At 52.6% G+C, this 22,978-nt stretch overlaps 2 protein-coding genes across 3 annotated transcripts in view; both read left to right on the top strand.

Annotated features, from left to right (window-relative positions):
- The window catches only part of LOC123369342 (maestro heat-like repeat-containing protein family member 7), a 1,253,347-nt gene that overhangs the window by 211,905 nt on the left and 1,018,464 nt on the right, over positions 1-22,978 (top strand). The window lies entirely within an intron of this gene.
- The window catches only part of LOC123369353 (maestro heat-like repeat-containing protein family member 7), a 47,562-nt gene that overhangs the window by 24,422 nt on the left and 162 nt on the right, over positions 1-22,978 (top strand). Inside the window, exons 7-10 of the mRNA XM_045014867.1 lie at positions 1,323-1,470; positions 8,683-8,744; positions 19,124-19,267; positions 21,927-22,082. The gene's annotated coding sequence lies outside the window, so the exon portion shown is untranslated. The remainder of the gene's footprint in view (positions 1-1,322; positions 1,471-8,682; positions 8,745-19,123; positions 19,268-21,926; positions 22,083-22,978) is intronic.

The following is a 22,978-nucleotide window of genomic DNA, read 5'->3' as shown; positions in this document are numbered from 1 at the left end:
CCGCTCCTTGTCAGGTGTGGTGGGAGCTTCCCCAGAGATTAATGCAATAAAAGGCATCATTGTATCTGTGCATCAGTGCCAACCCCTGCTGAGTACTAGAGAGTGTATCCGTGCTGCACAGTATTGTGCCCCTGTGCACTGCCATGCTGGCCTCTGCCATACACTACAGCTTCTGATTGCTGGCTGGGTACTGTGCTGCCCAGATGCAGTAACCCAGCCTTGTCGCAGCAAAGTGGGGTTTGCCTGCACTCCTGGCTGAGCCAGTCCTGGCTGCTCAGCCACCGACTGGAACCGCGCTGGGCAGCAAAAGGGGTTTCACTGGCAGGTTTGTTTCAGAAGTCTGGGAAGTACTTTCACCCGTCTGAGTGCATGGACTTCCTCCTCAATGCTATCAGAGTCCATGACTCCGTGGCAGCCAGGCACATGCTGCATGTGATCCTGGGGGTCCCCGGCCCAAACTTGGAGTGGGTAAGAGCTGCAGTGAGAACACCCTGCTGGGGGAGCCCATCCATGAGTGTCTCTGTCTCTGGGTGCTAGGCATTATTGGGGGCAGGTCTCTGGCCTGTGCTATGCGGGGGGGGAGGAGAGGGTCAATCTAGGTGATCACCATGGCCGCTTGTGGCCTTGCAGTCTATGAATCGATAAGCCAGGAACTGGTCCTGTGCTCTAGGTCTGGGGCTGGAGAAGAGGATGTGGGATGGTAGATGGCTCTCAGGTGCAGCAGGTCCCTTGCACCCCAGATCAATAGGAGCACGAAGAAGCCAAGGCCCCCCTCTACCCATTTCCCTTCCAGGAGTCTGAGGCTCTGAGGAGCATGTACCACAACCTGGACTCTATCAGCGAGCTGCTGGCCCAGCAGGAACTGCTCAGGGCCCTTCTCCTGCTGGGCTACCAGCACAGCGAGGAGGTGGTCAGAACCCTGCTGGGCTGCTTACTGTCATGTGACAGGTACAGGGCTGGGGCTGCCGCTGCTTGCACTCTGGGTCCCCTGGACTGGTCGTGTTGCCAGGGACAGGGGAGTGCAGAACCCTCCAGAGATCTCCTGCTGCCTGCAGAGCTGCTGCTTCTCCTGGAGGGTTTTGCAGGCTGGCTTGCCCTGGAGACAGGCCAATCTGCAAAACCCTGTACGGCATCCCTTGGCCTCCCCTGGGGCTGACACTCAGATCCGGCCCCATGAAGCTTGCACCAGCCAATGGGGGCCTTACTGCAGCAGGAGGGCAACAAAGGGCTGGCCATTGGCAGGAGACCCAGCATTGGTGCCAGGAAGGTGAAGGAGGCTGGCAGGACTCTGACCAGGTGCCATTGGCTCTCTCCCTTTGCAGCATTGCTGCGGAGATGTTGAGGATGCTGACGTCCCACCCCGAGACCACGGGAAAGGTCCTACGGGAGCTGCTCAACAGGCTGCGGGAGCAGCCTCTGTGTCAGCATCATGACATCTCTCAGAGAGAGGCTGGCATTGCCCCCTTGGCCGTAAGTACCAGCCCCTGCAGCAAGAGAGGGAGCGCTGTATGTCCACATCACGGCCTGAGGGGGTCTCTCAGCCTCCCACTGGGTCTAGTCATTGGGTTGAAGAGAGACAGCGTGACTCTAGCCAGTGCTATAGTCGAGCCAGAACACGCTGAAACTCTCTCCTGGTGCTATTCAGCAGCACTCAGAACCTCAGGGTGAGACGGGATTGCAGGGTCAGCTCGTCCAGCCCCCTGCCACGATGCAGGACTTGTTGTGTTTAACCCACCCCCAAGAGGAGATATGACCAATAGGGGTGGGGTGTCCCGGGTGAGGTGACCTGTCCTCTCTACTGGGACTTGTGCTGTTCATCATATTCACAAATGATCTGGAAAAGGGGGTAAAAGGTGAGATAGCAAAGTTTGCAGATGATTCAAAACTTCTCAAGATAGTTAAGTCTAAAGCAGACTGAGAACAGTTACAACGGGATCTCACAAAACTGGGTGGACAACAAAATGGCAGATGACATTCAGTGTTGATAAGTGCAAAGTAATGCACGCTGGAAAACATAATCCCAACTATACATATAAAATGATGGGGTCTCAATTAGCTGTTATCACTCAGGAAGGAGATCTTGGAGTCATTGTGGATAGTTCTCTGCAAACATCCACTTAATGTGTAGCGGCAGCCAAAAAGGCAAACAGAATGTTGGGACTCATTAGGAAAAGGATAGAGAATCAGACAGAAAATATCATAATGCCACTATATAAATCCATGGTATGCCTGCACCTTGAATGCTGTGTACCGATGTGGTTGCCCCATCTCAAAAAAGATCTATTAGAACTGGAAAAGCTGCAGAGAAGGGCGACAGAAACGATGAAGCATATGGAATGGTTTCCTTATGAGGACATATTCAAAAGACAGGGACTGGTCACTTTAGAGAAGAGACAACCACTGGGGATGCAATGGGGTGCACAAACCTCGTAATGGGCAATCAGGGGTTAAGGAGCTGCTCTGGGCCCAGCCATTTCTCTGCACCACCACACTTGCAGGAAATGCTCCAGCTGCAGGAGGAGTTAAAAGGCAGGGCAGTGGCTGGTTTGGGGGCAGCCCAGGGAAGAGAGCAGACCTGTGACCCTCATCTCCAGCAGAGGAGAGCGGAGGGAAAGGCAGAATCTCTGCCCGTGACAGCTGAGGGAAGGGAAGGCCTTACACAGACACAGCCTGAGAGGAAGGCGTTCCCCTCTCCCTCGCATATGGGCTCTGAGTTTTGTTCATTTCCCTGTACTGTGGATGACCCCCATCTCACGGAGTCCCTGGGTGATGCTCTGGAACTGCTCCCTATGATGCCAATCAGGACTCAGGTGAAGTCTCTTCTCTATGAGCAGACTGTCACCAGGGCAAGAAGCTCACACACCTTCCGCCTTCCTGGATCTGACCTTGGAGCATTCAGCATCCTCTGCCCCTCCATGTGCTTCCCACAGTGAGTCTGCCCAGGCAGAGTTCTGGGGAAGCCAGAGGGTCTTGCACCCCCACTTCACAGTCAGACGTGACTCTTAGCCAGCCAGTAAAACAGAGGTTTATTAGATGACAGGAATACGGTCTAAAACAGAGCTTGTAGGTACAGAGAACAGGACCCCTTAGCCAGGTCCATTTTGGGGGGCAGTGAGCCAGACACCCACATCTGCACTTCACTGCACGTCCCCAGCCAGCTCCCAACTGACTCTCTCCAGCCCCTGCTCTCTGGCCTTTGTCTCTTTCCCGGGCCAGGAGGTCACCTGATTCCTTTATTCTCCAACACCTTTAGCTGACACCTTGCGGGGGGAAGGGCCCCGGGCATTAGTTGCCAGGAGACAGAGTGTTGGCCATTTATGCACACTGGCCTTTATCCCACCACCTAGAAACTTAAGAAATACATAGGGGAAACTGAGGCACCCCCTACACTATTCAGAGGAAACATTAAGAACTGTCTCACTTCATCACACTCCATGGGGAAAGTCCTAAGATGGCGCTGGCCTAGAATGGGGGCCATACCACGGGAGGAGGCAGTGACTGCCCGAGAAAGGAAGAAAGTTGCCCTGCTGCCCGCAGCTGCCAGGAGGTGCCTGGTGGTGAACAGATACCTATCACACCACCCAGACCCAGATGGAGACTTTGGGATCATCGCAGGGGAGTGGTAGGAAGTGGCCCAGGGAAGGCAGCCTTAAGCATCCCCAGCTGTTAGATCACTGGGCCGGGGGTCAGAGCCTGGTGGACTGATAGGGCCTGGATTCCACTACCAACAACCCCCCAGAGCCAGCGCTCAGAGCTGGAATCAGGAGTTGAGGTCAGAACAAGGCACATGCAGTGCTGGGAGCCAGACAAGCGTGAGGGCAGGGTGAGAGCAAGCTGAAGCCTGTGGCTGTGGAGTCTGTCCTGCGCTCAGGCAGGGTACAGGTCTAAGCCACGGACTGATGTTGGGCAGTTGAAGCTGCTGTGAGGCCCATAGACCAGCCCTAAGAGGCACCAGCCCAGTGCCTGGCTCGTGGACTGGCTGGGCCCTGCACAGAAATGGCTCATCCTTCATGTGGGTCAATCAGGCTCTAGTTCTGGGAGGACTCTTCACCTCACGTTCCGGGGCAGGGCCCTGGACCCTATACCGCCCCGGCTCAGCCAGCTGTATCCTGAGCTTCAGACCAGAAGCAACCAGCAACTCAGCCGGTCCGACCTCCTGTATGTCACAGATCACCAGCCCCACCCTGCCCCCCCACACTAACCCAGCACCCAAAATGAGACCGAAGTGCCACAGCCCCCGGCAGACTGGACTGTTACGTGCCACGGGCTGAGACCAGGAGGGGCTGAGGGGCACCAGCGCCTGAGGTTCTGCAATGGCAGGGAAAGGGTTAAGTGGGAGACACCCAGATAATCCTGGCAAGTGACCCACACCCCACTCTGCTGGGGAAGGTGAGAACCCCCAAGTCACTGCCAGTCTGACTGCGGGGGTGGGGGGGAATTCCCCCCCGACACCACACACGGCGATCAGCTATACCCTGCACATGGGCACAAGGACCAGCACTCACCGGCGGCGGGAAGCGGAGCACCATGGCTGGGAGCTGGCGGAGTAGAGCAGGCTGGGGCTGGGCTGCTCCGCTTCCTGCTGCTGCTAGTGAATGTGTGTGGGGGGGAATCCCTTCCCCCAAGCCACCTCCCCTGAGTGAAACGACTGGGGCCGGGGTGAGGGAAGTGGAGCGGGCTGCTCCCAGCCCCCCGCTAATCCCCTGGGCCTGTAGGTTATAACAATTGGTTTTAACATTACAGTCGTGTGACTCATCCCACCAGGTTTAAGTAATACTAACTAGATGGAATTTATGCTCATAAATGAGCAATTCCAATTCCTCTTGTTTGTTACCCAGGCTTCTAGCATCAGTGTATCGGCAATTCAAGAATTTATTCTATTTTGCCCTTTGGTGCCTTTATTCATTTTGTTCTCAGCATCTTGATTTTTGAGCTGAGCGCTCATATCTTCACTCTTTTTACCCTCCCCTTTTGCTATTAGTTTAACCCCATCCTGACTACTCTAGCCACAGGAGGGTGAGGAGGAAAGAATAGAGAGGCAAATAAGAATGGGAAGGGGATGGGATGGGGGAGGTGGGGGCGAGTGTTCTGGGGAGGGGCAGCAGGAGGAGACGGAGAGGGGTGTGGGTCTGCAGTCTGAGGCCAGCCCTCCCCTCACTCTGCGGTGCTGCTAAGCCCCTGATGGAGAAGCCAACGCTTCTGTGCAATCTCCAGGTGCTCCTGTGGTGCTTTGCCCCTGCCTGTGCTGGGGCGGGGGGATGAGTTGCTGGGGTTTGTATTTGCTGGTTGTCAGGAAAACAAGGGAGGTGCTGTCCTCACAACTAAACCCTGGAGGTCTGTCCAAGGTCCACACTATCAACAAGGCATCTCTGTGGAGAAGCGAAGGCCAGGGAAGAGCCCTGGACGGGTCTTGAGGGGTGGTGACCAGGAGCCTGAAGGTAAACGGAGAGGAGGGTCCTATCCAGGACGGGAAAGGACAGTGCTGGAGACACCGTATTGCTGGGAAGTGACTGGGAAAGGCAGAGTGAGAGGGGAGCTGTGCTGAAGAACCAGCAGGTGGTGGGGCTAAGTTTGGTTTGGAGAAGCCCCCTCCAGCATCGGTTAATAGCTTGCCAGGGAGAGGGCTGTGAGCCCGAATGCAGAATAAACCACATGTGAAACGGGTCTAGTGAATGAATCCCCAGTGGCATCACGAAACCAGCATGTGATCCAGAAACTGCCAGTAATGGAGTGGCAAAGTGGGTCAGGATTCAGCGCCATTGGCAGAGCAATGCCGGGAGCTCAGCTCTGTATGAGGAGGAAGTGCTGGAGGGCAGGATGATCACAGGAGGGGAGCCAGCAGAGCTGTGTGTGAGGGTCATGGCATCGTGGGAGGGGAGGGATATCGGGGCGGGGAGGTCTGCTGTGCAGGGATCTCCAGAGCTGGGTTAGTCAGGGTGCTGACAATGAGGGTGGAGGTCCAGGGATAGAGCTGAGTGATGGTCCGCTCTGAAGCTGCTGTAGCCTAGGATTGCTGTGTATCAGCAGGGACCTGCATGGTGGTTAATTTCCCTATGCGAGAGACCAAAGAGCAGCAGGTGTGGTCCCTGTGTCACACGTCAGACGAGATTATTATGATTGACTCCCTCTGGGTCCGGTTACCAAGAGAGCGAGTCCAGAGCTGGGGAGATCAAAGTCTGCAGTTGAAGCTGTAGATTGTCCAAGCCGCAGCTTCGGGCCCCCTTCTCTTCCCCTGACTTTCTCCAGGAGAGAATGCCCCTGTGATCGCCCACTGGAGAATGGGTAGTTGCCATCGCCCCAACAACCTGCCAGGTAACCAACTTGCAGTATCCTCTAGATGCCAGCTTCTGGCACCAGGTGCTGCTCCAAACCCTTAGCGAGGGAGGAGTAAGCAGCAGGCAGGTCCAGGTTGATGATGGCTCCCCAGGGAGAAGACTCTGAGGAGCAGCTAATTGCTTGGAGAAAAGCCCCTGCTGTCTGAATCCGGCTGGCAGGCAGTGGTGTGCTGTGACGTGGCTCTGGAAGGGGAAAGATATGAGCTGGAGTTAACCAGCAGCAACTCAGACACATGGTTACTAAGGGGAATCTCCCTCTCAAACCAGGCGAGTTGCCCTCCCTCCAGCATTTCAAGCCCTGCAGGGAAAATGCCTCATCTGGGGCTTCTTAACAGCAAGATGGCTGGCAGGGCAGTGACGCCGTGAACTTCCTGGTGCTCTTTGCTAGAGCCAGGGCAGCTGGCCAGGAAGGGCTTGGATTGATTGCAGCGCTTGTCTGATAAGTGGCATCAGTGGCTGTGAGGAGACGGAACGGGCGAGAATGGAGGCCTGATTAGTCACGGGGCTCAGTAGAGCAGGGCCGCCCAGAGGGGGGGTAAGAGGGGCAATTTGCCCCGGGCCCCACAGGGGCCCCCACGAGAGTTTTTCGGGGCTCCTGGAGCAGGGTCCTTCACTCGCTCCGGGGGGCCCGGAAGACTCTTGTGGGGCAGGGCGCAGGAGCTTCTTGATCCCGGTCTTCGCCGGCGGGGGGTCCGTCCACTCCGGGGCGGACGGATCCCCCACTGGCAAATTACCGCCGAAGCGGGACCCGCCGCCGAAGTTCAGCTCGGTCTTCGGCAGTAATTCGGCGGCGGGGGGCCCTTCAGTTCTGGGACCCGCCGCCGAAGTGCCCCGAAGACCCGTGGCGGGGGCCCCCCGCCACCAAATTACCGCCGAAGACTGGGCTGCACTTCGGCGGCAGGTCCTGCTTCGGCAGTAATTCGGAGGCGGGGGGCCCCCCGCCGTGGGTCTTCGGGGCACTTTGGCGGCGGGTCCTGGAACAGAAGGGCCCCCCCCACTGCCGAAGACCACAGGCCCCCGGAATCCTCTGAGTGGCCCTGCAGTACAGACCAAGCTTTTGTGACACAGGAGCAGAGGGATTGTCATATGGGATCAGAGCAGAGGCCCATCTAGCCTAGTGCCCTGCCTGCCCCTGCCTGAGCACCCAGGAGCGGCATCAGACTTTCTGGCGCCCTAGTCAGAATTTGGGGGCGGCATTTTGTGCGCGCCCCATGGGGCGCACAGGAGCTTCCAGTTCCACTCACATCGCGCCACCGAAGACAGACCCTCCGCCGAAATGCCGCAGGCAACAGCAGCAGTCATTGAGCTGCTCAACTGCCTGCTGCTGTTTTCTGCGTCACGTCGGCAGAAGGTCCTTCTTCGGAGGCGCGATGGGAGCGAACCAGAAGCTCCCGCGCGCCCCGTGGGGAGCGCACAAAATGCCGCCCCCCGAATCTTGGCTCCCTAGGCGACCGCCTAGGATCGCCTAATGGAAGCGCTGGCCCCTTCAGAGGAAGGTGCAAGAAACCCCCCTCCCCAGTGGATAATTGTGAAATAACCTGATCCCGTTAGTTAAAGGGTAGCTCACGCCCTGAAGCAGGAGAGGTTATAGTCCTTCCAAACATCCTGGGGATCTATTTTCAGGAGGGGAGGCATTTGGGGTAATTCGGGCAGCTGGCCTAGCATTGTCCCCTCCCCTTCTGGGCAGATCCAGCCCGTCGTGGAGCAGGTAAGAGTTTGAGGAGCAGAAGCTGGGGAAGAGGACAGGGACTGAGTTTAGCTGAAGCCCTTTAGCGAAGGCTAAATCATTAGCTCTCCTCCCTGGGCTCCCCCACTGGATAATGATGGCTCCAGTCTCTAACCCTCCTGGAGTCTCCAAACCTCACTCTTTGGAAGCCCCTTGTTCCCTGCAGCAGGGCTGCATGGCTGGGCAGGATCAGGGTGTGCCCCTATACTGAGGGAGGGCCAGGTAGCATCAGTGTCTGGTGTGCACTGAGGCCGAGGGAGCAGAGGCGGGGGGTGGGAGCCCTGCCTGCCCCTGCCTGAGCCCTGCCTCTCCCCCTGCGCGGGGCTGGCATCACCGCCATGCACGTTCCTCCGCACCCCACTCTCTTTTAACAAGAGTGGGCATTTGGCCCATTTGCTCTTGCCACTAATCAGCTTTGCAAGAGCAATCGGGACAAATGCCCACTCTTGCCAGAAAAGTCAGGACTGCCGGGACAGGGCTTAAAAAAGGCACCGTCCTGGCCAAAATGGGACATATGATCCTCCTACTTCTGTGGCCTGCCTCCTTTCAGCTCCCTCTGCCCTGCCCTCCCGCAGCTGATCCCATCCCCTGGGTGTGGGCTCTGAAGTTTCTGTTTTGCAGGGCCTGCTCTCTGGGCCGATCATGATGGAACACTTTGGCTACGGGACCGAGTCTCAGTACAAGTGAGTGCCCATCTCTCTTAGGGCTCCAGGGGTGCCCCCTACCCTGCTCCCCCACCCCACAGGCACACAGTACAATCAATGCTCCATTTGACAGCTGCTTCTCTGACCATCCCCAGGGCTCTTGGGCAGAGCAGCCTACCTGAGGGACATGGGGCATCTTCCAAACAGGGCCCAGGCACTGCTCTCTCTGCATCTCCCCATCTGGGTGGGGAGGCACCCTCTGAGATTCCCCACGGGCCGGTGGGGGCCAGGCAAAGGCCGACTGTCATCAAACCCCACTCGCCCAGCTCCGCTGCACAACCTGGCACATGCCAGCAGGTCCCTGCACTGGGGAGCAAGGGTCCAACTCAGGGGGAGGGAGAAGGGTCCTTGGGAGCCTGGCAGATCTTATGCACCAGGTGTCTGTATGTCTGTCCTCTCTGCAGTGGGCCCCAGCTGAAGGGCTCCTCCTCTCCCGTGGGAAAAAGATTTAAAGGGGCCATGCTCTCTAAACCCCAGAGGGGTTACACACAGGACAGGGGATCCTGGGCGACTAGTCACACGCAGTTGGCATGGACTAGTTCCTGCTGGCTTAAAATGCCCAGTGGCCTACGTGCTAGAGACCCAAACCCTTAATCACTCGACAGGGAGCCCTTCCACGAGGCCAGCTCTGAGCACGTAGTGCTGGGGCTGCAAGAGAACTGCAGACAAAGAAGGGTGTCGGTGGAGTCGGTGGCCTTCCTCATGTGCCCAGATATTGGGTGATGAGAGACAGAAGGGTGGATGAGAGAATATCTTAGATTCACCCAAGACAAGCATTGGAGCTTTCTGTGTTAGCTTCTCTCTCACCCACAGTCACTGGGCCAACCAAAGACATTCCCTCCCCACACCTTGTCTCTCTCATGTGCTGGGCCTGACAGGGCTACACCAACGCTGCAGAAAGACATGGCGGAGGCTGTCTTTGCCCAGCCATGCCTGCCAGAGGCACGCAGGAAGCGGTTTACGCCAGGCAGCGCAGGGTGGAGAAGTAGCCGACTGACCCCTTGGCCAACAGCACAGAGGCTGCGGCCTGTTCCATGCAGGCGATTGGGAGCCGCGTCTCACCCAACAGGGAAGGCAATGTGGCCGTGTCCTGGGCCAGGGAGGGGAGCTGCTGCTGTGATCGGTTCTGGGCAGCACTCACCGGGCAAGCAGGCAGACGCCTTTGTGGTGTGTGTCGGACCTCATGAGCAGGTCCCAGCCACCCTGCTTCAGGATGAAGGTGACCTGGTCCTTGTAGCCAGCACATCGAAGCAAAGCTTCCATGGCCTTCACCGCGAACCTGTGTGCAGAGCGAGCCTCTTGTTACTGAGTGAACCCAGGCCAGGCCCTGCCGTATGCCTGCGGGCGATGGTGCAGAACCCAGGCTGGGTGTCGGGCTAGCGGTACCTGACGGGGCTGAGGGGTGTGGGCGTATCCTCCTGGTTATGCTCCTTCTCGTGCGAGCCTTGGGCAGGTTGTGACGGTGCGGTTCTGGCGGGACCCAACTGAGATTGCCAAATCAGGACCAATTGCTCAAACAGGGCAGTCACAGCCCTAGGCTGGGGTTTTTCCACCTCTAAGGCAAACCAAACCAGCCAGACAAAGAGGACTTCGGTCTTACCCCACTGGCTAACCACAAGTCACACAAGCAATTTCCTTAGACACTCCAGTCTCCCAGTATCACCACCAGTGCACTCGTCCTGGGGATGAATGGTTATGAAAACCAACCCCCCAATAAAAGAAAAAGGTTCTTTCGATCCCAAAGGACCAAGCCCCAGACCCAGGTCAATATACACATCAGATCTTACTCACATATCGCGCTGTTGCCAATCCTTTAGAATCTAAAATCTAAAGGTTTATTTACAAAGGGAAAAAGGTAGAGATGAGAGGTAGAATTGGTTAAATGGAATCAATTACATACAGTAATGGCAAAGTTCTTAGTTCAGGCTTGCAGCAGTGATGGAGTAAACTGCAGTTTCAAATCAAGTCTCTGGAGTACATCCCCCGCTGGGATGGGTCATCCAGTCCTTTGTTCAGAGCTTCAGTTTGTAGCAAAGTCCCTCCAGAGGTAAGAAGCAGGATTGAAGACAAGATGGAGATGAGGCATTAGCCTTATATAGGCTTTTCCAGGTGTAAGAACCTCTTTGTCCTTACTGTGGAAAATTACAGCAAAATGGAGTCTGGAGTCACATGGGCCAGTCCCTGCATACTTCGCTGAGTCACAAGGCATGTTTGCCTTCTCTCCATGGGTCAGTTGTGTAGCTGATGGTCCTTAATGGGCCATCAAGCAGGCTAAGCAGAGCTAACACCAACTTGTCTGGGATATCACCCAGAAGCACATCACCAACTTGAAATACAGACAGTATAGAGCCAATATACATAACTTCAACTAAAAATGATACATGCACACAGACAGCATAATCATAATCAGCAACCCATAACCTGGTCTTAGACACCTTATATGACCCCCTTTACCTAAGATTTGGTGCCACTACAGGACCTTGATTGCAACCCATGTTCTATATGGTCCCAATTTATATCAATAACGTCACACCCCCAACGCAAAATTGATGCAGGAAGGGATGTCACAAACATCACTGACTGCATCCCAAGGGCCCCCTTTCCTTGGGTCTGTCTCACTACAGCTAGTGTTGGGCTAGAGGCCGTACCAGCGTATAACAGAAATGGTTTATCAAAGTCATGTTCAATAACATGATTGAATCTCTTTACAAACTTAAGGTAAAAGCTGGTCTGAACAACAGCGGATTGGATCTGCTTTTGCAGCAGGGTTCCTGTATGTTTCATGTGATCTTTCCAAGAGCTAAAGAACAGAGCTACTTTATCCATACAAATTTTGGCACATGTTTGGAGCCCAATTAACATCAAGTTAAGATAGATAGTAATTTTTATAGTACAGGAATCTTGGCATTTAGCCATAAAATCAATTTGGTAGTGTGCCTTAGTTTCCCTTTTTATACAGCACGTTAGGTCTGGAGTGTCTTTTCTTCTATGAAAAGTTCCAAGATTGTCTACAGGCATTAACAGTGAAACATTAGTATAACACGGCCTTTTAACATAAAGTATGTCTTCATGCATTACTCTCAACATGTTTAAGGGATTTTCCACAAGATTAGGCACATTGCACATTTTTACCTTTCTTGGTAATAGCAACACATTAGTAACAAACATTACCATTAGCAATAACAACAAATTTATTGCAAGTGTCCATCTACAATCATGTTTGTCACACCACACCTTTGGCTCAATACCATTGGGGTTTGGGCATTTTAGGGTTAACGTGTGGCTTCCCTTTGCAAAGTTCAGTTTTTTCTTTCCTCCTTGTCCTGCAGGATTAAACCCTGATTTCTCTTGCTTAACAGAATTCACTGGCTGATGGGGTGGGCTCTGTTTGCTAACAGCTATTAGCAAGTCTTTCTTCTCCCTGCCAGCCAGGTAATTTGCATTAACACAAACACTAGCTTTTAACTCCTTAGCTGCTATGGATTCCAAGGCTGGACTTTGTCTTAGGGCTAGTCTACACTTACCGCGCGGGTCGACGCGGTGAGTTCGACTTTCCGGAGTTCGAACTATCGCGTCTGATCTAGACGCGATAGTTCGAACTCCGGAAGCGCTAGTTCGAACTCCGGTACTCCACCTCGGCAGCTGGAGTTAGCAGAGTCGACCTTGGAGCCGCGGAGTTCGGTTCCGCGGCGTCTGGACGGGTATGTAGTTCGAACTAGGGTAGTTCGAATTCAGCTACGCTATTCACGTAGCTGAATTTGCGTACCCTAGTTCGACCCCCATTCTTAGTGTAGACCTGCCCTTACAGAGATACCACACAAATTCAAAGGGTCTGAGGCTGAGAGCTGGCTTGCTCTCCCCTGCATCTTTAAGAGTTCAGCCATAAAACTGTTCTGCTCAGGAACACCAGTAACCCAATCTGTCCTCAGACCCTGAAGCACAGACTGCTTACTCACAGATTCAGCATGGAGACATTCCTGTTCCAACACCATTGTCTTCCCAACACGCTGGCCACACTGTATCATGTCATTCAACCCCTAAAATAGCACACCATTTTTCACACTGAAAACCCCCCCACAGTAATCTAGCTAATAACAACAATAAAAATAAATTAAACTAATAATGAAAAATATGTGTAGACTGTATATGAGATTATTACCTGAAAAATGAAAATGAGCTTACTTTGGGATTTTACAAGGCACTTATATCATTTAAACACGTTTGGTACCCTGAGTAATGATAACACTTCTTGCAAATCACATAACTAGGGAACCCACGGTCACCTTCCCTCACCCCATTGCAAAGGCACAGGGGTTATTGCTGGCTGCCCTAGGGCTGCAGAAAACCTTATGGGCAAAACATATGGAAAGAAGGGGATCAATTTGTACAGAGGGTTGAAGGGGGACTCCCATAGTGCATTAATTAACACTTAATAAATACATCAAAATTAAATATAGTACAAAGATAAGAAGCTGTAATGACAAACTTTACTTCATGAGAAGCATCAGGGAAAGAAACCCAGAAGGAGTAATGGTAGGGGGAATCCTAGGGAGACCAAAGGGGCTGGTAGAGGGAGCAGAGAGAGAACAAGGGTAGAGACAGAGTTGCTGCAGGGTTGCCCCAGTTTTCTGCATCTCCTCCGGAAACACTGATCTCTATCACTATAGGAGGGAACAATAAATGGAATGCCCAGAAGAATGAATGACTTGAGGACAGTTTCCTGAAGGGACCCTTACCCATCTTTTCTAGCTTCAACATTTATATTTCTACTTAGGGTGCTTTGGCCCACAGAAATAAAAATCCGCACATCTTTCATGTGGTTTTGGACCAGTGGAAAAAACTAGGTACAATTCAAGTGACTTTTTAAATTGCCTATGAAACCGAGTTAACAAAATAAATGAGCTTATGAACAACTATAGTTTCAAGTGAAAAACTATAAATGGACTTCTTTGCAAAGAAATTGTAAGTTTTCTTACAGGAAAAGCCACAAACTGTCTGGAAAGAAAGAGAAGACTGAATTACTTGCCTAAGTGAAATTAAATACCCAGAGAATTGCTGGGCCTGCAATGATGATGACAGGGGCTAGCTCACCTGTGGCTCCCCCTCCCTGGGCTGTTGAGGAACAGCCAGGGAGGTCTGCATCTGCAAGCAGGCACCCTGCTACAGATGGAGCTCCCATTAGCCCTGGTGGTTGGGAGCATTCCGGCCAATGGACTTGGGAGAAGGGGGAAGGCAAAGGGGGAGATTGTAGGGAGCAGAGGGGGAGGGAAGCTGTCACTGGAGGCAGAAGCGGGGGCTCTCTGGTGAGGGGTGATAGGGGCACAGGGGCCAGTGGGGTCTTTTTGGGGAGCAGAGGGTTGTGTGGGTCTCTGTGGGGTGAGAAGGAGTGGTGGACAGAGCCAGCTGCAGCCCAGGTCTGCTCTGTGTGGGTTGCTATAGCCCCCCCCAAGGAAACCCCCTCTGAACTTTGTATTTAACGTCATCCCCGGGTGCCCATTGCTGCTCCCCCACCCCCAGGGCTGCGTCTGTCTGACAGTGAGAGGCTCCTCCTGCTTTCTGCCTGCGGCTCCCTGCTGTGGAGGCGTGGCCAGGCAGCTCTGGCAACGCCCTCCACAGCTGCCATTGGCTGCTGTTCCCGGCCAATGGGCTGGCAGCAGGGTCAGGGCTGGTGGGGGAGGGGGACAGAGGCAACGTGCGGAGCTGCCCTGCCTGTGTCCAGACTCTCTGCAGCGCGCGGAGACGCTGGGGGGGGCGGAGATCCGTTGGCGGGAGTCACCCCTGAGGTGAGGGGCCCCCGAAAGCCTTTTTAAACACCCACAAGTCTGTCTAGCTTGGGCCCCTGAATTGCTAACAATTTAAACGTTAAAGCCAACTCTTCTAAGAAGGCAAATAACCCCATTTAAAAAAACAAAACTATTTTTTTTTCCAGAATAAAAACGAAACTGCTTTTAAAAACCATTTTGGCCTCTCCATTTTCGGGGAGAGTAGGGTGACCAGACAGCAAGCGTGAAAAATCAGGGTGGGGGGGGGGGGAACAGGAGCCTATATATGAAAAAGACCCCTAAATCAGGACTGTCCCTATAAAATTGGGACATGTGATCACCCTACTCTCCCCTAACATTCACCTTTGTGATCTGGGGAGGAGAAATTAAGTTGTCTGCATAACTGGGCTGCTTTTGGCTCATTTTTTTTTCTTTTAATTAAAGCATTTTTCTTTGGGGGCCTTACAGTATTAAACATTAAATCATCATACACAACAATCCTTAACGTTACTCTACCAATTCCCAAGTGTGGGGCCCCTTGCAGATATCAACGAATGTCTTGGGGATTGTTTGTTTGTTTTTTAAACATGTTTCTTTCATGCTTAAAATTTGGGGGCTGTTTTTGAAATAAAATGGGTGTATCACAACCATAGTAAGCACCCTACAAATACCCAGAGCTTTTACATGTTTGATTTTCTTTAGCGCAAACGCTTGTTCTAAAGTATTGTGGAGGTCTGTGAACCCTGGAAACATTTCAGTTTTGGGTTAGACCCATGTTTATTTTTGTAAATTATTATTTTAATGACTTTGAGTTGCTAGAAAGAGTGACCCATAGCATTCGACCAACCCCTGGGTTATATTTCAAGTGTCCATAGCTTTCAGCCAACTCCTGGGGTCATATTTAAACTATCCAATAGAATTGAACCAACTCCTGAGTTATAGTTAAATTGTCTAATAGCTTCTGCTAACTCCTGAGGTTTTATTTCAGTTGCATATTAATCAAAGCTCACCATCCTCACTCACTCACCTCTCTTACTGTGGGCGTACACCCATCAAATTTAATTACTGATCACTTATACCATTAACCCCGATGGCAACAAGGGTGGTTTATCTCAGTCACTTTGGCTATGACCTGGGGTTGTGGTTAAAACCATTCAGTTCAACAGAGTGGGTCAGCTCTATTGTACTCAAACATATCTGAACCAGCCCTGTTTTTTTAAATGGTAAACAGATTTTTAGGGAGGTTCCCCTCTCACGATTCTACAACATATATTTCAGCTTTTTTTTCTAAATGGGTATATTTTACACAAAGACAACAGATCACACTGTAATAAGATTGGTGCCGTTATTTAGTAAGGACAGAATGGCCAAAGAGTGACATTATGTATTATATATTTTCAAAGTTAAAAACAGGGAGCACACCTCCTCTTGCAGTCCAGCAGAAATTCAGTTCAAGATTGTCCTCTTTCAACAGAAACTGTCTCCAAAAAAACTGAGATTTTTACACCAGCCTAACTCTTTGTTTCAAACAGATTTCAAAAGTCTGTAGTTAGCAGGTAGATTCGATCATCACAACTCTGAATTAATAGATACTTAAGGACTTTAGGCCCTCCTCCCCTAACATTCCCTTTTGTGATCTGGGCAGGGGGAATTAAGTTGTCTGCACAACTGGGCTGCTTTTGGCTAATTTTTTTTCTTGTAGTTAACATACATTTTTCTTTGGGGCCTTCTTACAGTATTAAACATTAAATCACCATACACAACAATCCTTAACATTACTGTACCCATTCCCACGTGTGGGGCCCCTTGCAGATATCAATGAATGTCTGGGGCTTGTTTGTTTTTTAAGTATCTTTCTTTCATGCTTAAAATTTGGGGGTTGTTGGGTGTATCACAACCATAGTAAGCACCCTACAAATACCCAGAGCTTTTACATGTTTGATTTTCTTTAGCGCAAACACTTGTTCTAAAGTATTGTGGAGGTTTATGAACCCTTGAAACATTTCAGTTTTTGATTAGACCCTTGTTTATTTTGTAAATATATTATTTTAATGACTTTGAGTTGCTAGAAAGAGAGATGGGTTATATTTAAACCAGTGGTTCTCAAACTTTTGTACTGGTGACCCCTTTTCACATAGCAAGCCTCTGAGTGTGAGGCCCCCCTTATAAATTAAAAACACTTTTTTATATATTTAACACTATTATAAATGCTGGAGGCGAAGCAGGGTTTGGGATGGAGGCTAGCAACTCACGACCCCTGAAAGATCCCGATCCCCAGTTTGAGAACCCCTGATTTAAACTGTCCAATAGTGTTTAACTAACTCCTGGGGGTTAAACTCTCCAGTAGAATTCTACCAACTCCTGGGGTTATAGTTAAACTGTCTACTAGAGTACAACCAACTTAAACTGTCCAATAGCATCTGTGAACTTCAGAGGTTTTATTTCATTTCATATTAATCAAAGCTCACCATCCTCACCCAGTTCAACAGGGTGGGTCAGCTCTATTGTACTCAAACACATCTAAACTATCCCTGTTTTTTTAAATTGTAAACAGATTTTTAGGGTCCCCCCCCCCATCATTCTACAACATACATTTCAGCTTTTTGAGCTAGAGCTAGGCTCTCAAAACTATATATTTTTTAATTTAAAAGACAGACAGCTCCTTGAAAACAAACCAAGATGGTCCTTTACAACTTTTAGTTCACTTAAGGGCCACTAAGACATTCTAACAGAAACACAGATAGTCACAAAGCCCTTTTCAATAGATTTTTTTTTTATTATTTACAGCTAGAGACCCAAACCCTTAATCACTCGACAGGGAGCCCTTCCATGAGGCCAGCTCTGAGCACGTAGTGCTGGGGCTGCAAGAGAACTGCAGACAAAGAAGGGTGTCGGTGGGGTCGGTGGCCTTCCTCATGTGCCCAGAGATTGGGTAATGAGAGACAGAAGGGTGGGTGAGGGAATATCTTAGATTCACCCAAGACAAGCGCTGGAGCTTTCTGTGTTAGCTTCTCTCTCACCCACAGTCACTGGGCCAACCAAAGACATTCCCTCCCCCACCTTGTCTCTCTCATGTGCTGGGCCTGACAGGGCTACACCAACGCTGCGGAAAGACATGGCAGAGGCTGTCTTTGCCCAGCCACGCCTGCCAGAGCCACGCAGGAAGCGGTTTATGCCAGGCAGCGCAGGGTGGAGAAGTAGCCGACTGACCCCTTGGCCAACAGCACAGAGGCTGCAGCCTGTTCCATGCAGGCGATTGGGAGCCGCGTCTCACCCAACAGGGAAGGCAATGTGGCCGTGTCCTGGGCCAGGGAGGGGAGCTGCTGCTGTGATCAGTTCTGGGCAGCACTCACCGGGCAAGCAGGCAGACGCCTTTGTGGTGTGTGTCGGACCTCATGAGCAGGTCCCAGCTGCCCTGCTTCAGGATGAAGGTGACCTGGTCCTTGTAGCCAGCACATCGAAGCAAAGCTTCCATGACCTTCACCGCGAACCTGTGTGCAGAGCGAGCCTCTTGTTACTGAGCCCAGGCCAGGCCTTGCCGCGTGCCTGCGGGCGACGGTGCAGAACCCAGGCTGGGTGTCGGGCTGGTGGTACCTGACGGGGCTGAGGGGTGTGGGCGTGTCCTCCTGGTTATGCTCCTTCTCGTGCGAAGCAGTGTACTGCCTGTGTAGGTGATGTGGAAGAGCAGAGAGATTTAAAGCTGAGGGAAAACCTCCTTCACCTCCTGCCTGCAGGCCTGTCCTGGAGGATCTCGTACAGGGCTCTTGTGGCCTGCAGCTAAGAACAGGAGACAGACATCGCTGCAGGGCTTTCGTCCTTCCCACGCTCCCCCAGGGCACCTAGAGAGGTGAGGTGGGCTGGGGCGAGTCACGTAGCCTCTCTGTGCCTGAGTTCCATGTCTGTACAATGGGGATAGAAATCCTTTCTTCGTGTGTCTAGCCTGTAAGCTCTAGGGCAGGGACCATCTCTTACTGTGCCTGGAAAGCCCCCAGCACAAGCCCTCATTGCAGACAGGCCATCGAGGTGCTATTTGAACAATAATACACTTGATTTATTTGGGGTCAACGTTTTGTGTAGAGAACTTCCCACGGATGATATCTGCTAATAAAAACCATCCCCTGAGATCTGGGGTACAAGGAAGCAGCTGCTTATGTTGCAGATAGCCAGCCCCACTGTCCGTGATCTTAGTTGGCTGTGCAAAGGCTTTGAGGCTCTAACATGCCATCTGGAGGCAGGGGCGCTGGGAGACTTTTTATAGTGGAGGTGCTTCACCCCCCCACTTACCCCTGTCCACACACCCCTCCACCATTAGAGTTGGGGTCAGGAGCACGGCCATGGCTCCAGGAGGCGTGGGGGTGGGGGCGGTGTGGATGGGGAAAGGGGACCGAGGCTGGGGCCACAGCTGGGGGTTGGCACAGGGCCAGCAGCTGGGACCCTGTGTGTGGGGCCAGGAGCAGAGCCCTGTGTAAAACCTGGGAGTGCTGCAGCACCCCTAGTTCCCGTGCCTCTGTCTGCAGGGGACGCAGACGTTGTTCTGGAAATGGCTTGTTGGGTCACTGGAGGGTGTTTCGTAAAGCAGCTCCTCCTTTCACACAGGTGGGGAAACTCCAGGAGGTAGACAGAGACCTCATCACCAAGGCCATTGCCGTGCTAAAACACCTCCTCACCGGCATGGACAGGCAGAGCGCCAGCCGCGCGGCTGTGCAAGTGGCTGAGCAACTCCTGCCATTGTTTAATGATGTAAGGCCTGGCAGCTCACAGGAGACCGTTCAAACTGCAGACTTGTGAATGGAGGTTGGGGGGTGGGCTAGCAGGGCCTGTGCTATCCTCCTAGCCAGAATACGGATGGTCATAAATGACGTGAGCCCATTCCCGCCTTCCTCTGCTACCACATTCTCCATGAGAGCACATGGCAGAAAGGATGGGAACCCTGATATCCTGCAGGTCTACTGACCAGGATGAGGGCAGCCTGGGGACGAGACTCCCCTTGGGGAAGGACGTGCATTCCTGAGCCTGCATGCAGCAAGGGGGCCTCTGTAGCAAAGGGTGCTGCAATGCTCTTGCTGGCTTTCAGGGTGACAAGTGATGGTACCCTGGTGAAAATCTGCCCCTCCTTTCCCTGGCCAGGAATCCTACAGCTGGCCTGTCAGCTCCATAAGGAAACGGCTCCGTCTGTAGGTTCTGTAGCTACCGCCCTCTCCTCTCCCCTTCATTCTCATGGCAGGGCAGTGTCAAAGGACGGGAAAGTTCTTCTCAGGTCTTTAGTACCCACAAACTAGCCCCCGCCGGCGCATTCACCAGACTGATGTTCAGTTCCACACTGGGTGGCGAGATCCAGCAAGCGGGCAGGAGAAAGGGGCCCATCCATTACTGCCTTCCAGGGGTAATGCCCCAGTGGGGGCTCCTGGAGGGACTCCCCAGCTCTCATAACGGTAAATCCTACTCTCAACCCTCCCGAACTCTGCTGGGACCCTGCCGCTCTTTATTTAGTAGTGGCACAGGCCTGGCTAAAGCTGTTCCCAGGGTCTCCTGGATCCCCAGCTGGCCAAAGAGACAGGGCAGCCTGGACCAAGGATGCAGGATCTCGCCCTGGGGTGAGCCCTTTAAACCAAACCCCTTTCGGGCCCGAGGGGAACAGAACAGGTTCTTTATGGGGCAGGGGTTAAATCCAAATAGTGTTAATGAACACAACGCCCATCACCAGGGAAAGGCAAACAGGCCTCAACAACTGGAGGGAAGACCAGAGAGGTGCCAGTTCAACATCTGCCTGTGCCCGCTGCAGTGCAGCCCTGATGCCCCTATACCCCTCCCACGTGTTTTGTACAGAGCCTGCCCAGCTGTTCTGAGCTGACCCCTCACCCCACCCCAAACCCCTGGAGGCTGGGTGACTTCCAGTCATGGCTTCCAAGGCCCCCTATCTGGGAACTCCTGCACATTTACCACCCCTTGGCCCTGGTTAAATTCACCTCAGGTCCCTGAGCATGGCCCAAACAAACACCAATGTAGAAATTTGCCCCCCATGCCTGGCCCCCTTGGCCCGGCTAGAGGGCCGCTGTGGGTCAACACCAGTGTGAGCTGGGCCTGCAAAGCGGGTGGACAAACTACACCAGTGTTTGCTCTTTGAATCTTTCCTCATCGCTCCCTCTCTGCCGCCCCTGTCCTGGCGCTGCTCCACCCTGAACGTTTCCCCTTGGCTGACACAGGCGGGTGCTGATGTCAGTGCACCCAGAGCTGGCTGTGAGAGCCCAGGGGCAGTCTCACCCCAGCTTACTGCTCTCCCTGGCCAAGAAGGTACCAGGCCAGCCCCTCAGCTGGTGGAAATCTGCATCTCTATTGCCTTCAATGGCGCTATGCCCATGAGACTCTGGCCCCAGCTGTGGCTGTGTCATAAATAAACAGATCAGGGTTAAGGTCTCTTTTCCCTGGAAAGGGTTAACATGTAGTACCTGGTGACCACCTGACCAAAGGACCAATCAGAGATAAGATTTTTTCAAATCTCTGTGGAGGGAAGCTTTTGTCTGTGTTTTCTTTGTTTGTCTGAAAACTCTTTCTGGATCTAAAAGGGACCAGTCATGTCTCCAAGTTCTCCTGGAGTAGTTTCTACTAATTAATAGTGAGTATTAATTAGAAAGGCGAATTAGTCTTATGATTTGATTTCTATATTTGCAATTGTGTGTTTGCTAAAGGAAATTCTTTATTCCTGTTTGCTGTTACTTTGCTTTCACTGAGAAAGAAAGGGGGAGAGGGGATTCTCTCCAGAGATTGATAAGGTTATACCCTATGAGTGTCCAGCTTGGGCTCATAGAGATTCTGTATTTTCTTTTTGTTCTCTTAATAAATTCTTTTCTTTTCTTTGGACTTGGTTAATTCCTTCTCTTGTGGAAATTCAGGGGAAGGGGAGGGGGGAAGAGACAGTTCCTCCTGGGTTTGATTCAAGCAGTTTGAATCAGGTATCTCTCCCCTAGGAAAAGGGAGGGGGGAGGAAGCAGGGGGAATGGTTTGTTTCTCCTGGGTGTAAGAACTCCATGGATTTGGGGCTCTTGGAATCCCCTAGGATTTTGGGGAAGGACTGTGTCTCAATCCACATTTCCTGATTGAGTGGTGGCAGCTTACTAGATCTAAACTAGGATTTTAGTTTAGAGGGAAACCAAGTCAGGTCCCCACATTGGAGCCCAACAGTTCCAAGTGGGGGTGAGACCTTTGACATGGTGGCATGCGGGTCCTCACTTTGAAACCCCCCAGTTTCAAGTGAGGGTAGACCCATGACAGGCTGTATGGCTGGAGGTGAGTTACCAATACCCCCTGCAGGGCAGACATCTCTGGCACAGTGTGCGCTTGCCCCGCTGGATGAGAATGACTGTCACAATGTCTCCTCCCCTCCCTATATCGTCTCTTGCAGGTGTCCAGCAAGCTCCAGGTGCTCTCCATCACTCTCTTTAAAGACCTGCTGGAGCTTGTAAGGGGGCCCAACCGGAGGCAGATGAAGGAGCATGTGCTCCAGAGCCTGATCCCACTGCTCCTCCTTGTGCATGATGAGCGTCCCAACGTATCCCAGGTGAGGCCACGAACTGGAGTCTGCGGCTGAGATAGTTACAGAGTGACCAGTAATTTGTTTGGGGGGGGGGCAACATGTGACACCCCCCTTTAAAGGGTCTGGCCGGCAGAGGGCAGGTGCTCAGTGCTGTGACAATCAGACACTCAAAATCACTTGAATGTTGAGTCCAGTAGTGCCATGACCATGGTGCCCCACCCAACTGCTGAGTCTTCTCTGCATCCTCTGAGCTCAACACCCCCCTGCAGCCAGGCTGAGAGATTGGGTGGGGCGAGGAGTTGCCTCACCACTCCTACAGCCACTGGCCTCCGCACACTCCCCTGGCTGTGCTGGTGGGAAGAGCACAACCCTGGCCATGGCCCCTACCAGGGCAGAGTGGCATTTCCACCACATTTGTTTGGGAAAAGGGAAGGGTGGGTGACATAGCTCAGACTCCTCACTCCCAGAGCAGGTTCACAGCTAGGCCTCCCAACCGGAGCTAGAGAATGGCTGAGCTCCCTCCTCGGCATTTCCTGGAGGGCAGCAGGGCACCTGAAGTTAGGCGGCACCTAACAATGCCCAAGCCCCCTTTGTGACTCTCCCCCTCTCTAGGCCTAAGTGCCCATCTGTGCATTGAGGGGGAAGGGGGAGGGTAAATACAGGCAGGGATGAGCTCTCAGATACTGCAGGGATGAGGCAGTCCTAGAAATAGTGAGTGAATGGGGTTCATTGGGACTTCTTGCCTATGTCTGGAGGCTCCCCCAGCTGTGGAGGGCGGTGGGGATGTTTAGTGAGGGTTGCGGTTGTTCCCACTAGTCCCCTGCCTCCTGCCACCCGGCCTGCTGCCTCCTTGTTGTGGGCCGAGAGGTACAGAGCTGGCTTGGCTTGCCGGGGCTCTCCAGAGTGCCATGGCTCTGACC

This window comes from Mauremys mutica, chromosome 4, assembly GCF_020497125.1.
Source record: "Mauremys mutica isolate MM-2020 ecotype Southern chromosome 4, ASM2049712v1, whole genome shotgun sequence".
NCBI classification, from domain to species: Eukaryota; Metazoa; Chordata; order Testudines; family Geoemydidae; genus Mauremys; species Mauremys mutica.
This window is presented reverse-complemented; position numbering and strand designations above follow the sequence as displayed.